Genomic DNA, 14,195 nt, shown 5'->3' on the forward strand with positions numbered 1-14,195 from the left:
TTCTTCTAGAATGACACTTAGAAAACTCTTCCTTCCATGCTACATTGACAAATCCTATAGGAAATCTAACTACAATGAGATATTTGCTTGGTGAACCTGGAATCATCTAAGGGGAAGTTAATCATCTAATTCAAATGTTTATTGGCACCAGGCTCTGAGGATCTTAGGTGCCCTCTCCCAGAGGAATGCAAAAAGGTCAGCTACTGTGGCCAGACACAATCCTTGTTGAAGAGAATTTGAATGTCCACAGTTGACTTTTGATGTGGTGAGATCATACAGCAGAGTAAAACAGCTCACCTCACACCCAGAATACAAAAGAGAGAATAGGAGACCAGGGTCCCATGATCTTCTTCCAAGGAACAGCCACAGTGGCCCAAAGACCTCCCACTTTAACCTACTTAAAGTTTCTACCAACCCTCAGTCATGCTAAGATGGAGACCAAACTCCTTAAAAATAAGCTGTTGTCACAACCCTCAAATCCAAATAATAGCATATTCCATCACCATGCTACTTACAACCCCTCCTACAACCCTTATCCACCAACTTCTCAGTCATTCCTAGCCCATTAACAAGCTGCTTCTGGCTAACAGATTTTCTCTCAGCTTCTACCTCTTCATATTTCCTCATGACTTTGGTATATTGAAGGACAAATTATTCATTATCCTGGCCTCCTTGGACTGCTCAGCTCTAGCAGTTTTCCTTTTCCTATAGTTCAAGCACTCATTTCCTTCTCATGCCTTTTATTCTTTTCAAATTGCCCTATTTCTAAGTATCTCAATTCCTTCTCTTTGACTCCCATATTTATGTGTATATTACCCATTTCGACAAGCTTTCAGCCCATCAAGATTCCCACATCCCAACTCACTCTATCACTACAATTCCCCCTCTCACTCAGCCCAGATTTCATGATTCTTCATTTTTATCGTTACTTTGCCAATGTAATCTATAACCTTTCCCTTCTGTCTATATTTTTACTTTTCTGACAAAACTAAAACTTTTGATAATTTCCCCCATGCTGCTATGTCCCAAACCCCCTAGTGCTCCTAAGTACAAGTGTAGAACCCTCATGTTCCTGAGATAAAAACTAGTCTCACTTTACATACATGCTCTCACACCTGAAATTTGCTGTCAATACTCTGGAAATCTTACACCTTTTTTTTTTTTTTGGTACCGAGGATTGAACTTGGGACCTTGTGCTTGTGAGGCAGGTGGTGGAATCACTGAGATAAATCCCAGGCCCCTATCTTATGCTTTTTTGATAGTCTCACTGCATTTTTTTCTGAAACAGCAATTTTATTTCTTTTCCTCTTTCTTCAAATCTCCCATTAACTCTATTTTCCTTATGTAATTAGATGAGAACTTTTCTCTAGAAATCATCAGTGGGTACTAGCCATCAGATGGGAGCAACATCATCTTTCCAATGGTAGCTTTCCTTGTCTGCCTCCACCAGTCCCCAGTAGCAAAGGTCAAGTTCACATCCTTTCTGGGCATCTCAAAAACTTGACTCTTCCAGTGAGCCACTCCCTCTGTTATATAATCAATCTTTTCCCATTTGCTTACTTATTCTCCTCAGTGCACAGACATATTTTGGCATCTCCTGTCTTAAATATGCACACTCACACACAACATGCCCACTGACTACATAGTTGTTGCCAGCCTCCACACCACTTCTGTGCTCTCTTGTCACAGTCAAATTTCTTGAAAGCATTGTTTACATTCACATGCTGTCTGTACTTCCTTGTATTATAGTTGGTCTTTAGTCCATCTCACTCTGTAGTGTGAGCAGCTGAACTCCCATCATATCAAGATTATTAGCCTGCTTAGGAGGGATGGGAATCCACAAAAGAAGGGGAGAAATGAAGGCACTAGATGAGACTTGAATAGGGAAACTTCTGGAGAGAAGGGGCCAGACCTCACCCCAGACATTCCATCGGTGAGTGCTTGGAGATCCTGGGAAGCAGCTGTGTGGCCCAGACCAGTGGCTGCAGGAGGATCCCAGCCAGGGGTCTCCCCTAACCCCAGAGGCTTGGGCACACCCACTCAAGCCAAAGACCTACCCAGAAAGGGGCTGCACAGGCACATGGACTTCAGCCAGAGGCTCCCCTTACCATTGGCCACAGCCAGGGACCCGCCTGGAGAAGAGCTGCACAGGCACACAAGCAATACCCAGAGGCTCACCCAATACCACTGATAAGTGCAAGGAGACCCTAGCAAAGCCTGTGCAGACAACAGAAACTGGGGTGCACAGCCCCCAACTAAAGGCCCTCCCAGACAAGAGCTACATAGGGGCCCCAGTGAGAGGTATGTCTAGATACCATCTCAAGTGTGCTCAGTCCCCAGCCAGAAGCCCACCCAGACAACAGATCAGCTCAGGGATGCAGAAAGCCACCACTCTGAACCAAGGAACTGATGTATTGGTGAGCAGCAGAGTAAAGGCTGATTGGTGGATTGCAGAGAATTCAAGACCACTGGGTGAGCAAAAACACAACAGGCTGCATCTGTTGAAATGAGAAGACACATGACTAAGTCCCAAAACCAGACTTCCAGATCACCTAAGGGAACCCCAAAGGACAACAAGATGAAACAATTTGATACTCAACCACCTGGACTCCCTGAACTGGCAATGAAAGGGGACCTGGAAAAAATGAAATCAGAAATAATTTCTCAGATAACAGCAGAGATTGTGCCCATAGTACAAGACATGATTAATAAATCTTGAGGGAACACAGATAAAAAAAATAGAGGAGCTGAGGAACATGATGGAATCCCAACATAGGAAACATATGGAATCCATAAAAGAGATGCAAACAGATTTCCAGGAGATTAAAAACTCCATTGAAAGTTTATGTAGCAGAATGACCCAACGTGAGGATAGAATTTCAGATATAGAAAGTAGGATTGCAATTAGCTTCCAGGAAAAGAAAAATTTCTTAAAAATACTAAAGAAGCACAAGAAATCATTTCAACACCTGCTAGACAATACAAAAGAGAATAACATCAGAGTGACTGGAGTTAATGAAGAAACAGGAGAGTGCAGATGACATAAAAAAACTGTTCACAGAAGTGATGGCAGAAAATGTCCCAAGCAGGGGGAAAGAACTTGACATACAGATAAGTGAGGCATATAGGACTCCAACTAGCCTTGATTAAAAAAAAACTACACATAGGCATATAATAGTTAAGATTCCAGAAACCCAACAGAAGAACAAAATTCTACAAGCAGTGAGAGAAAAGAAACAAATCACATGCAAGGAAAAACCAATTAGAATCATAGGAGACTTCTGAACACAAACCCACAAGGCAGGAGAATCATGGAGTGACATATTTCAAGCCCTAAAGGAAAACAACCTCCAACCCAGATTGAAGTACCCTGCAAAACTGTCTTTCAAAATTGATGGAGAGATAAGATACTTTCATGACAAAGACCACCTTAGGAACTTCACGAATACCAAACCAGCACTGCAAAAAAGTCTTAGACAATATGCTAGGAAAAGACAACAAGGATCACAACCCCAGGAAGCCCAGCAGAATGAATCCATCGGGCACCAAAAGAAATTAAATTCAAAGGGGGAGAATCCAACAAAAAGAAAAAGTCATGACAGTGAGAAGTCAATATATATCAGTTATAACCATCAATGTTAATGGTCTCAATTCTCCAATCAAAAGAAATAGACTGGCAGAATAGGTCAAGAAGCAAGATCCAACAATATGCTGCATAAAAGAAACACACTTAATTCAAAAAGACACTCCTAGACTGAAAGTTAAAGGGTAGAAAACAGTACTCCATGTGACAAGAACCCCCCCCCAAAAAAAAGCAGGAGATGCTATACTCTTTGCAAATCAAGTGGATTTCAAACCAACACTGATTTAGAGAGACAAGGAAGGACACTACATCCTTGTAGACTGAGCAATCCAAGAGGAAGAGATAACAATCATAAATATCTATGCACCTAACACTAGTGCACCCAACTATATAAAACAAATACTAATGGACATGAAAAGTCATATAAGCACTATACAATAGTAGTGGGGCAACTCAATGCCCCATTGTCACAAATAGATAGATCAACTAGACAAAAAATAAGCAACAAAATACTAGAACTCATTGAAACTCTTGAACAAATGAGCTTAACAGATGTGTACAGAGTGCACCACCCTACACATTCTTTGCAGCTGCACATGGGTCATTCTCCAAAGCAGACAACATACTCATAGAACATGTTTAAATAAGTGCAAAGCAAAAGAAGTCATCCCCTGTATATTATCAGACCATAGTGAGATGAAATTGGAGATCAATAGCAAAAGAAACCACAAAAATTTCATACACAAATGGAAATTGAACAACACACTTCTGAATAATGAATGGGTCACAGAGGAAATTAAAGAAGAAATCAGACAGTTCCTTCAAATAAATGACAATGACAATACAACATATTAGAATCTATGGGACACAATGAAAGCAGTCTTATGCGGGAAATTCATAGCAATGAATACACATATTAGGAAAACAGAGTGAGCTAAATTACACAACCTGATGAGGAACCTCAAGCTTCTAGAAAAAGATGAGCAGGATAAATCCAAAGCTCATACAAAGGAGGAAATTATAAAGATCAGAGAAGAAACCAATGCAATGGAGACTAAGAAAACAATACAAAAAAATCAATGAAGCCAAGAATTGGTTCTTCAAAAGAATAAACAAAATTGACAAACCCTTAGGAAGTCTTATAAAAAGAAAGAAAGAAAGGCCCAAATCCATGCAGTTAGGAATGGAAAGGGTGAAATTACATCGGACCCAGCAGAAATCCAGAGGATCATCAATACCTACTTCAAGAACCTATATGCCAATAAGATGGATAACACAGAAGAAATAGACAGATTCGTACATATGTATAAATTACCAAAGTTAAACGAAGATGACCTAAAAATTATAAACGATCTAATATCAATCAATGAAATTAAAAATGCACTTAAAAACATACCAACTAAGAAAAGCCCAGGTCCTGATGGTTTCACTGCCAAATTCTATAAGACATTTAGAGAGGAACTACCTGCTGTTTAAACGCTTCAATGAAATTTAAAGGGAAGCAATACTCCTGAATTCAGTCCTAGCAGCAAGCATCACCTTGATCCCCAAAGCAGAGAAAGACCCAACCGAAAAAGAGAACTATAGGTCAATCTCATTAATGAGCATAGATACAAAATCCTTAATAAGATACTTCCAAATAGAATGCCAGAGTTCATCAAGAAGATCATACACCCTGACCAAGTGGGATTCATCCCAGGGATGCAGGGATGGTTCAACATATGCAAATCAATCAGTGTAATACACTATATCAATAGAGCCAAGGACAAAACCCATATGATCATCACAATAGATGCAGAAAAAGCATTCAACAAAATCCAACACACATTTATGATAAAAATCCTACAAAAAATTGGAATAGATGGTCTCTACCTCAATCTGATAAGAGCCATCTATGAAAAAGCAACAACCAATATCATACTAAATGGTCAAAAACTGAAATCCTTCACCCTAAAGTCAGTAACAAGGCAAATATGTCCCTATCACCACTCCTATTCCATATACTTTTGCAAACATTAGCCACAGCAATTAGACAAGAGAAGGAAATAAAAGGAATAAAGATAGGAAATCAGGAAGTCAAATTGTTATTATTTGTACATTACATGATACCTATATAGAAGACCCCAAGAACTCCACCAAAAGTCTTCTAGACTTAATAACCAAATTCAGTAAAGTAGCTGGATACAAGGTCAACACATAAAAATCAATAGCTTTTCTCTACACGAACAACAGATTCACTGAGAGAGAAATAGGGAAATCAATTCCTTTCACAATAGCATCCAAAAAACTGAAATACCTAGGAATAAACCTAACAAAAGTAATCAAAGACCTCTTCTCTGAAAACTATAGCACCCTGAAAAGAGTGATTGAAGATGATATCAGAAAATGGAAAGATATCCCTTGCTCTTGGGTAGGAAGGATCAACATAGTGAAAATGGCCATACTTCCAAAACTGCTATATAGATTCAATGCAATCCAAATTGAAATTCTGGGAGCATATTTCATGGACCTTGAGAAAACAATCTAAAAATTCATTTGAAACAAGAAGAGACCTAGAATAGCAAAAGCAATTCTAGGCAACAGAGACGTGGCAGGGGGTATCACAATCCCCAACTTGAAACTATACTACAAAGCTACTGTGATAAAAATTGCATGGTACTGGCAAAGAAACAGACCTGAGCACTAGTGGAACAGATTAGAAGATGCAGAAACAACTCCAGACACTCAGCCACCTCATCTTTGACAAAGGAGCCAAACACCTCACTGGAGGAAAGATAGCCTCTTTAATAAATGGTGCTGCAAAAATTGGGTTTCAACTTGCCAAAGATTAAACCTAGACCTATATCTCTCACCATGCACTAAACTAAAATTGAAATGGAGTAAAGATATAAATATTAAAACAGAAATGCTGAACCTGCTGGAAGAGAGGTTAGGTATAACTCTTGAAGAAGTTGGTGTAGAAAAAGATCTTATGAACAAAACCTCAGTTACCCGTGAACTAGCACAAACAATCAACAGGTGGGATCTCTTCTTATTAAAGAGCTTCTGCACAACAAGAGAAACTACCAGCAGTGTGAAGAGACAACCAAAATGTGGAAAAAAATTTTTGTCTGCTGTCCCTCAGACAAAGGTCTATTTCAAATCTATAAAGAACTTTAAAAAATCAGACCTCTCAAATTTAAAGACCCAATGCAAAAATGAGCATCTGAAATGGACAGACATTTCTCAAAGAAGTAGAAATAGCAAATAAACATATAAAAAAGTGTTCAACTTCACTTGTCATTGGAGAGATGCAAATAAAAACAACACTGAGATTCCACCTCACCCCAGAAAGAATTGCTATCATGAAATCAACCAATATCAAATCCTGTCAGGGCTGTGGAGAAAGAGGAACCCTGCTGCACTGCAGGTGGGAGTGTAGACTGGTGCAACCATTGTGGAAACCAGTATGGAGACACCTCACAGAACTAGGACTGGAAGTCCCATTTGACCCAGCTATTCCCCTGCTGGGTATCTTCCCCAAAGAATTAAAAGAACCACACCACTGTGATATATGTGTACCCATGTTCATAGCAGCACAATTTGTAATAGCTAAAACTTGGAAACAGCCCACTTGCCCATCAACTGGAGATGGGAAAAAGAAAATGTGTTGTTGTTTTTTTTATATAAAATGATGTATTACTCAGCCAAAAAGAATGAGCAACTAGAGACATTTATATTTAAATGGATGCACATTTTAGCAATACTCTTAAGTGTAATAAATAGGACACACATGTGTAAATATGGAATAGTTTGTCTAGTGTGAGAAACTGAAAGTGTAAGTAAGGACTAAAAGGTATAATAGACAATGTGAAATAGGAAGAAAAGGGGCAAAGGGGAAGGGGAAGTGGGAGAGGTAGGGGAAAGAAGGGAATGGAATTAATGTGAGAAAATGGAAAACTAGAAACAAAGTCTTTTTATATAGGGAGGGGTGGAGGGGTTGAAGGGAGGGCAGGGGAATTGCAAAAAAATAAAAACCAAGATGGATTATGTAAAGGTGCAATTTTTCAATGATGAATGTCATTATATTGTATACCTTAAATGTACCAGTATAATTAATTTAAAAAGATGATTAGCGATGACATTGGCTAATCATTTGACTAATGAACAGACACTTCTCTGTCTGTCACACTGGCATCGTCTTGATCATTTGCTATAGTTGCCATCACCATCCTCCTCTGGTGTTCTGCTCTCTGGACTCCAGCCTACTCTACACACCTGCCATCTTTCTCCATCACCATCCACTTACTCTGTTCCTCTGTCTCTTGCTTCCCTACTGTCTGACATCTCAGATCCTGAAGGCTTCCTCTTGAGCTATCTTCTTGTTCCACATATTTTCCAGGTGTATCATAAATCATTTAGCTTTAGGTATCATAAGTATTTTAATGACTTTCACATTTATTTCTCTGGTTCAGGCCTGTCCCTTGGAAATCAGGCTTAACATGTATCCCAATTCTAATTTGACAGCTCTGCTTGGATAATTCCCAAACATTTGAAACTTCCATACACAAAATGTAACATCCTATTCCTGAATCAAAATTTTTTCTTCATGTCTACTTTCTCTGTGTCAGTTGGAATAACATCCCATTGACACTGATTCTCAAGCCAGGAGGCCCCATATCGAATCTATTTACAAAGTCTCTTGATTGTATTTTCAAATATGGTTTGCTTGTGGAACTTTGGTTCAAGGCTTCATCAGCTCTCAGCTGAAATATTTAGTAACATGAAAACTGCTCTTGCATTTGTAGTTTCGCTCTTCTCAAACCCATTCTTCTAATAACCCTAAGCATGTTTGTATAAATATGTATCAGATTGTCATTTTCTATCTAAAATTTCTAATTGCTTGTCATAGCACACAAAATCAGGTCAAATTTCCTGCTGCTGCCTCCAAAACTATCCACAGACTACACAGTTTCAAATATACCTTACAATATGTGACTGCTCACTTCTTTCAGTTCCTGGAAATTCTAAGTTTTAATCTGTCTCAGGGCCTTTCTATGTTCTATGCCCTTTGGCATGGATGCTCTCTATAATGCCCTTGTTCTTCATACATCTCCTCCTATTCATCCTTTAAAGTAATCTTAGTTTCAATGTCAGGACCTCTCCTTACCTATTCTATCTAAAGCAGCCCTCTCCTTATCCTATTCCCACAGGAATTAGCTGTCTTTGCCTGTGCTTGATTTCCTTAGTAATATTTAGCACAGTTTGCAATTATTATGACATATATTTTAAGTGTACTCACTTTTATTTAACCTATTTATTTGTTGGGATGCAAGTCCTTAATTCAGGGAACTTTGACCTGTTAACTCAGCATTGTAATCTTCATAAAAGTGTTTGGCACAGACACAGTTCTGCAATTGTGTTTCTTGAATTAATAAATGAATATCTTCAAACAAAAAGTAGAGCTATCCTTTCATATTCAATGCAATAATTGCATTTGGAGGAAGAATTTTATAAGGTATAAAATGGAAAAATCTACCTAAGGGATTAAATTTAGGCCTTTTGCTTCCATTAAACAAGTCCCTCAGATTCTCTCCTTTACTGTCTGCAGGAGAGATGAGATGGAGAAGCATATTTGGAGAAGAGTGGGGAAAATGCAGCTCTCCTGAGGGAGACATACATCCTCTAGCCTGGAATCACATCGCCTGCAGATACACAGGATCTTCCATTTGTTAAGAGTTCTTATTTCTGCAGGTGATTCCTCTCTTCCATCCCTTGCTTTTCCTTTTCGTGGATTTCCAAAGTAACAGCCACAGAAGGGGCAATCAGGAAGAAGAAGCATTCCTGACAAATCATTTGCCCAGAAGGGGAGAAACAACTGGGAGAACCCCCCCCCAAAAAAAAACAGCAGAGGAAAGCAGAATAGGGATTAACAAAAAATAGTAGAAATCTGTCAACTTTATACTGCTTTATTATTAATTCTGAACTTGCAGACATCAAGATATAAAGAGCATGTGCTGGTACGATAATTTCCTATGGCTACTATAACAAATTACCACAAGCTTAGTGGCTTAAAGCAACATGGATGTGTTATCTTAAATTGTGGAGATCAGAAACCCAAAATTGGTCTCAGTGGGGTAAACACATTGTGTTGGTAAAGCTGCACTCTTTCTGAATGTGCTAGCAAAGAGTCTGTTCCAGCTTTAGAGGCTGTCTCATTGTTACACTCATGTCCACATCACTTTGGCTCTCTTTTTCTATCAGATCTCTTCTGACCCCGACTGCCTTCTCCTTCTTATGAGGATTTTTGTCATTACCTCAGACCCACTCTGATAATTCATGATAACCTCCCTGTCTGAAGACCCTAACTTCATTGCATTTGCAGTCTCTTTCGCCATGTAAGGTAACCTGTTCACAGATTCTGAAGGTTAGGACATGGCCACATTTGAGGAATCAGCATTTGTCATGCCACTTCTGTGTTTGTTTTAGTCTTGTCACTTATATACTACTCTGTGTCAAGCACTATGCCAAGCACTTTCAAATAATATTTTATTTAATCCTCACAAAATTCCTGAAATATAGGTGCTCTCACCTGCATTTTATATACGAGGAAACTGGGGATTGGTGATATGAAACCACTTGTTCTTACTTTCCCATGTTCATAACTCTGGTAGTATATAACTCTAGGAAATATACACCTATGTTTGCTTAACACCAAATCCCATAAATCTGACTGCTGTGTGGGTAAAGCTGCTGTTACTTTTAGGCCAAAAGGGAACTCTATAAGTGGCTAGGTATAAATGGCTAGGCAATATTTTTTGTATAGTGAGAGCTACTTAACTTGAAATAATCATATAACTGCTCTAAGTATTTGGGTTCTTCATATGACTATACATTCACACCTTCATTTGTTAAACATTTACAAAGGCCCAAAATACAGCTAGTTACTACCCAAGAATTTGAACACTCTACTAAAAGATACTGCCCAGTTTAAAGGGAATGATGAATTGATTCAGAGCCCAAAGCATAAAAGATGCCACTGAATATGAATTCTCATCTCTTGTTTATTTTTGATTATAAATTCCTCAGATGTTTTCCTGACTCTTCTGATTTATCTGAGAATGTTGTTATCACAAGAATTAGCATATAGTAGTGACTCTATGTAACATTTTGTTGAACTGGATAGATTTCTCTGTGGATTATCTGCTCAATGGCAAAGTAGTGATTTTTTTATATTCTACCATTCTAGTGGATTGTTGGTAATTAAGTTATAATCTGAAGAAATTCAAGAATTATGATTTTTTCAAGCAACAATTGGATGCTAAAACTTGAAAGGTTTATTTTCACTGTTTCCTAAACCTGCTTCCCAACATGTAGAAGGCAAGAGTATCTTTGAATGTGAGATTGAGTGGGTGGTCAGGTGGGGGAACAGAGAGGTGAATGAATCTCGGTACCGGTTAAGCAACACTAAGGTAAAGCCAAAGACTCTAAATGATCATCCACAGATAGACTTATATATGCAAGGGAGAGAAAGACCCTGTATCAGCAGACTCACATATTACTGCAAATATTCCCTGTGGTTTGGAGTAAGAGGCTTTTCATCAATTTCCCATCATATTTTACTTTTACTTCCTACTCTTTTGTATCACCATTGCTTACCTTTTTCCTCATTTCTTGTCTATTCTAAGCAATCCTCACTATAAGAAATATAATGAAGTTATATTTGAGTCTTTTGTCCTTTTATCCAAAAGATGGATCTATGAAACAAAAATTCAGTCTCAATCTCTGAAATAAATCTTAGTACTAGAGTGTTGGTGAATTTACATCCCTTGCCATATCCAAACCAAGATAATGAGGTAGCAACATTAGCCTCTTCTGGAGCACCATGGTGCTACTGATAGACTGCTCAATAACTTGGTACCAATTGTAAGGAACTCATTGGGGTCCTGAAAATCCAATCTAAAAATCTAATATAAAGATCTGCTTGGAATAAAGATGAAGAAAGAAAAGAAAGTAGAGTCTTCTTTGGGTCATACCATTGCTAGTAAGTTTAGAATAGGTCAGAGGAGGATTTACACTGGAAGATGAAAGGTGAAATTTGTTAGCATTGAAGAATAGCTTCTCTAAGGACTGAATGTGATGTCTTTGTTTTAGCTTTTAACATTATAGTCATTAATGTTAAATGACTAAATCTAAACAAGTGTTATATGGTTAAGTCACCAATAAATACCTTCATAAACCTAAAGACAAACTAGAATGGCTCTAAATAAAACTCCTAACAAGTTGTAATTCCTTTTTGTACTCTGTTTTATAACTGAATTTCATATAATTCTGAGATTGTGGAATTAACACAAGGTCTTGTGAAACCATTGAAGTAGACATTAGAAGAACTGGTTCCTGGTCTTTTTTTTCTTTTCTGTAAATAACTAGCTGTGTGTTATGATTACATAATTACTGTGGTTTGTTTCCTTCCATGGCAAATGAATGGGTTAAACTAGATACACATTAAGACTCCTTTAAAATAGTAAAATGAATGGACAATTTTCTTTAGAAAATAGTTTATTCATTGATTTTAGAAGCCCTTATTTTGTAGGATATTAATGAAAATTACATGATAAAATAGTTCTATGGTTCAAATAGATGTAAGAAATATAGACCTAAGCAAACTTCATCAGATTTCTACTGCAGGATATTTCTGAGCCATTAATATGTGTGTTTCCTGTGGTCATTTATTCCATAGACAGCTATTTATTAAGTACTTACCATGCATCAAACACTTAAATACTCCATTGAGCAAAACCAGGCATGGCACTTGTCTTTCTTTCATAGAGTTTACAATCTAGGGGGAAAGGTAGATATTTATCACATAAGGCATACAAATAAAACATAAAATTATAATCAGCCTTCTTTGGAGAGGTACCCAGTGGTATAAAGTATGCATGAGAGAAGATTTGAATCTGATTAGGGGAGATCAGGGAGAACATCAGCCTGTATAATGGCAATGAGAATAGAAGAATGAGTTTAGATTGAGGAGAAAATGGAAAGAGATGGGTAACAGAACAACATGTGGAAATGCCTGTGCTTACCACAGCAAATGAAAGACTGGGAAAAAAAGCTCTAAAAATGAGAGGCAATCTGCAATATTTCTCTTATTATTTGCTATAGAAACTGCACCCTCCCACACCAAAAAAAAAAATGTAGAAATCATGTTTCCTGGAAAAGACTTTGAATAACACTTCTTAATAGAGTAATTCGGTATGGACTGGTACTGTTTTGGATCCTGCTAAAAGGGACTTGTTTCTGAAATGTTCATGCTCAATGGGCCAGAAGTAGGCTGCTTTCTCATGTAGTGTTTGTAAGATCTCTTAATTACATAATATAAAGAAGAAAACATAATGAGTATGCAGGTGGGCATTAGAAAATTTGCTAGGAGATTATCAACAATGCCAGGGAAGATTTTTATATGTTGCACAGTAGTGTAGAAGGTCCTGTATCTGAGACAGACGCCAGTAACTTTGGAAGTTGAGTGTGCAAGTGAAAGCGAATGTGCAAGTATCAGGTGGGAGAGATGAAATAATGAGGAAAAGCTATCTTTAAATCTTACAGCACTTTTTCATTTTTCTCAGAGCTGGGAGACAAACCATTTTCAGAGAAAACTCAGGGGCATATTTCTTTGTCAATGTGAAGGAAAAAAAGATTTTCGATCAAGTCAAGATTTTCTACTGGCAATAATAAGGAGCTAATAGATCTGTGTCATCTACAAGGCTATAATCATTGTTAACACTGAAGTGATATTATTCTCAAAGGTGGATAATGTGAGATTGAGAATGTCTTAGCATCTATACAGTACACACACATAAAGAAAAACATCTACCATGGTTTAAAAGCAAGGGCACATTTTTCTCCAAAAGACTGAGGGAAGGCAACTATTGATTTTAGGCTAGGTGACCAAGCATTATTTCTTTAATTCTTTTTTCCTTTCCTTCATGATCAGAGATGATTTCCAGTTGCCCAAAGATAACATCTACTTTCAAAGCAGAAAAGCAATTTTCCCCTGAGACAGTCTCAGGAAATCTCTCTTTACACATTACTGTCCACTGGGTCACAAGATATTCATAGCTGTAAGAGAAGCTAAGAGGTGGAAGAATAGTAAAGATTGGCTTGGATGAATCTTAGTTTTTCTCCCAAATCTAGGCACCTCATGGTTCAACAAAATGGGGTTCCATTAGCAAAGAAAGATGAGGGATATTGGATAGATACATAATGAGGTCTGCTCCAGATGTGGATTTTACAGAATTTTTTGATGCTACAGCTATTGTTATTGTACATGTCTTTTCTTTCTTTAGTCTGGTCCTGGAAATTTGAGGCCCAAATTCCAAGTAAGTGAAATACCATAAGATCACCTTTTTGGATGGATGTGAGCTATTTCCTGCAACAAGGCTATTGTGCCCAAGTTCCCAAACTTCTTCTCCAATGTTCCAATAGAGAACCTACTTCATAAATGCATCACAGGAAGCTTATTAAAGTATGCATTTTGAGATCTCCACCCTCAGAGACTCTAAGTCACTAGGTCTGTGTTTAACAGAGAAAACTGGTCTCAGGACAATGTGAGGGTGACACTCCTGCACAGGCA

At 37.9% G+C, this 14,195-nt stretch overlaps 1 long non-coding RNA gene across 1 annotated transcript in view; it reads left to right on the plus strand.

Moving 5' to 3' along the window:
* LOC147825922 (uncharacterized) overlaps positions 1–12,891 on the plus strand; it is an 85,410-nt gene extending 72,519 nt beyond the window's left edge. The window contains exon 4 of the long non-coding RNA XR_015440086.1: positions 9,174–12,891. This is a non-coding gene — a long non-coding RNA (uncharacterized LOC147825922). The remainder of the gene's footprint in view (positions 1–9,173) is intronic.
* The last annotated feature ends 1,304 nt before the right edge of the window (positions 12,892–14,195 follow it).

This window comes from Heterocephalus glaber, unplaced genomic scaffold, assembly GCF_053883595.1.
Source record: "Heterocephalus glaber isolate CG9 unplaced genomic scaffold, H.glaber_assembly_v1.0 deba00001481, whole genome shotgun sequence".
NCBI classification, from domain to species: Eukaryota; Metazoa; Chordata; class Mammalia; order Rodentia; family Bathyergidae; genus Heterocephalus; species Heterocephalus glaber.